We start from the raw sequence: 3666 nt of genomic DNA on the forward strand, positions 1-3666 counted from the left end.
TGGCTCGTGTGTTCCCGTCTACGTTTGTGTGCAATGTCCTGTACCCAGATATGCACCTATACATACAGGTGGATGTCGGTATGCACATACCTGTACGTATATATGCATATACTCATTTACTTTTGTTTATATATATATATACATACACACATGCACATACAACAATTGGTAACTTTCTGAATGACATGTCATAACATGGAATATAGTGCTTAACAATATAAATGCAAAACTGCTCAATTTCTCTTTTAGTGAGGATTTTTTCTGAAGTATGGACCACTAACAGATATATAGGAAGGACATCTAACCGTAAAGACCCTGCCAAAACAGACACAAAAGTCAGGTGCAGGGTCCTATCAAACTGTCCGGCCCATACCAGCATGGAAAGTGGACATTATATGATGATGATTATTATACACACACACACATTCACATACACGTGTTTATGTGTACACATGTGCATAATTTAATGTGTACAGATGTATTTCCATGGACTACAAAATTTTGTCAGTAAAGCTCTTACCAAGAAACGTTTCTAATTGAAGATTTTTTTTCAACCCAGACTAACCAGTGAAAACTTTTATATGAAGAAAAGCAAATATAGACTCTATATTTTGCACAAATCTTCTCATATTCTCATGTGATGCCTCATTACTATTGGGTTGGTAATTCTAATTATACCTCTTACCCTATGTTCTTTCAAAAAAAAATGTATTCCTTCATCAAAGTGTTTACAACGATATTTAAGACACCTATGTGTGTGTATGTTTACATACACATATAAATGTGTATATGCATATACACACATACACATTTGTATGTATTTTCATTTGTATCTACAACTATGTAACTATGTGCACATATAATAATGTATACCCTACTAAGAATGAACTCAAAATTATATTGATTTACAATCAGTTGTCAATAATTCAATTAGTCATCTTAAGAATTGAGCCAAGAATCCCTTCGCTATTCTTCCTTCAAAAAGTAAGGAAGCAATGTAATAAAAAAAAAACCACAGAGAAGTACTGATTAAAAAAAGAAGCACTACAATTTTATTCCAAATTAAACAATTTTGATGCCTAATTTTCCCTATTAAATATGATTAACTTTGAATGATATGTTTTTGCTTATCCTCTGAAGTATTATTCTAAACAGAGAATGATGCCTTCACACATGTCTATTCACAGGATCATTGATTTTGTTTTTCTAATCAATATTATTTTTTTTAGTTTAAACATACGAACTGACTAAAACACATTTAGCTCATCGATTTGACCCAGTCTATGTATTTTGTGACATGGATTTACAATTAATAGGAAAAAAAACCAATTAGAGAGTATTGTCTGTTTAGTCATTCATCTTGCTAGAAATAGCAGTCAGATCTTTAAATCTCATCCAACTATCTGTGAAAATGGAAGCATGTAGTGTATCTAGGACAACATTGTCCAATATGTCAGAAAAACATGAGCCTTGCTGGACTGCATTTATCTGCAATTCAGCTGCAATACCATTGATCAGTGCTATGATTATTGCTGGAATATCATTGATCTGATTACTGCTCAAATATTATTAGTCATTGATCTGATAGATTAGAACTGAGCTGAAGTTAACATCTGAAGCCTCTTCCTGAACCAATCCTTTGAAACAATCTGTCTTTGATATTGCTGCAGTGTGGCTTATATATATATTCTAATATCAATATAGTAGAACAAATCATCATAATGAATTTCAGTTTCTTGGCAGAGTCTCAACGTTATTGCTTGACTTACTAGAAACAAAAACCACATCTCTCTTAAATTACACCCTACCATCTTAAAAAAAGGACACAGTGAACAATAAACTCCTTGCTATACAAATAGACAGAATGGTGACTGTTGAAACTTTTTTGCCTATAGGTTTGCTAGTTCAAGGTTGCTTCTGATCTAAACAACAGTTTATTTCAGTTCTATATTTAAGAGATGAGGAATTATGTACATTATTTACATTTGACAGATATTTGTCCTCATCTTGTTTGTGTTACCACAACGTTTTGACTGATATACACTCCAGCCTTCATCAGGTGTCTTGGGATATGGCATAGTGGTTAAGAGTGTGGGCTACTAACCCCAAGATTCCGAGTTTGATTCCAAGCAGTAACCTATATAATAATAATAACATTGAAAAATATCTTAGGAATGAGAACCCAGGTTCGAAATTTCCCCCAAGACACCTGATGAAGGCTAGAGGGTATATCAGCCAAAACGTTGTGTTAACAATAAACAAGATGAGGACAATTATCCATCAGATGTAAATAATGAACAGTTTATTTCTCTTGATCTCTTGTTATTTGCTATACTAGCTTCAACTCTTGTCTCTTGCTATTTGAATCTCAAGACAGATTTAGATGTTTATTAAAACTGTTCAACTTATAAATCTTGCATAATTTTTGTGTATTGGTGACAACTCCCAAAAGTACATAAGAAAAGCCTTACTGGTTCTCCAATAAAATTAGTTTTTCAGTGTTATATTGTTAACATAAAAACTAACTAAAAAACTGTTATACTCAGTATATATTTTATAATATCCATTTTTTGTATGTGTCAGTTTTCTTTTACAAATCTTTTTCTCTAACAAGGTCTCATATATATATATATATACACACACTTAGTGTTTGGGTATACATTTTTTTTCCTCATACACACATGAATGTATGCATATTTTTTTTTTTTTTTTTTTTTTTTTTGGTTGTGTGATTGCAGTAAATATTTTCTATGAAATTCCTTAGGATATATTTACAATGATGTGAATATCTATGTATTGTTGTTGTTAGTCAATTTCAAACATTGATTATGCTATAATAACTTATATACATATATACACAAACATATGCACACTAACACATATAAACACAAATGATATATGTATCTTCTTTCTGTCTTCCTTTTATTGATCATTATTATTATTATGATTGAAAGACAATATAAAAATCTGATAACAAAAGAGATATGAATTGATATTCTTCATTGTTGTTTCACCTACTATATATAGCTAAATTATTTTAACCCTTCAAGCACACTAACTAATCTTTCACTATGTCAATCTAGCTATGAAAATATAAATTGTGAAAATTAATATTTTAAAACCAAATTTTTATCATTTTTTAAATGATTTATTGATAACAGTATTTATTGATAACTTCTCTCTCTCAGCCTTCTTTCTGCAAAAAACATTTTTGGATGATTACTGTACTTAAAGGGTTAAACATTCTAATTATTATTTACAATTAATGTTTATTCATTAAAATTATTATATAGTGGAGTTGCTGTTAATTGCTGAGTGGTCAATGGTGAACAGTTGTGGTTGCTAACCGGGTAACACCGATTTTGATTTCTAAAAGAGTAAAACAATTTGGAGATTGCTAAGTAGCTTAATAATTATCATCAGTCCTGTTAAACGTTAAAATTATTACATTCTTGTCTATTTCATATCTTTATGGCCTCCAGCAGGTTTTCATAGCATTTCTTTTGAAATTTAACTTCATTAAGTACAATTCTCAATTAAAATATATCACAACACACTCATTATCTATTTTCAACATCTGGCATAAACACAACAACCAGGCGCTATAAAGCACAACTATCACAACATCCAGGTGCTACACAACACAGCCATCACAACAACCAGACC

The sequence above is a fragment of the Octopus bimaculoides genome, chromosome 5 (assembly GCF_001194135.2).
Source record: "Octopus bimaculoides isolate UCB-OBI-ISO-001 chromosome 5, ASM119413v2, whole genome shotgun sequence".
In the NCBI taxonomy this organism is placed as follows: Eukaryota; Metazoa; Mollusca; class Cephalopoda; order Octopoda; family Octopodidae; genus Octopus; species Octopus bimaculoides.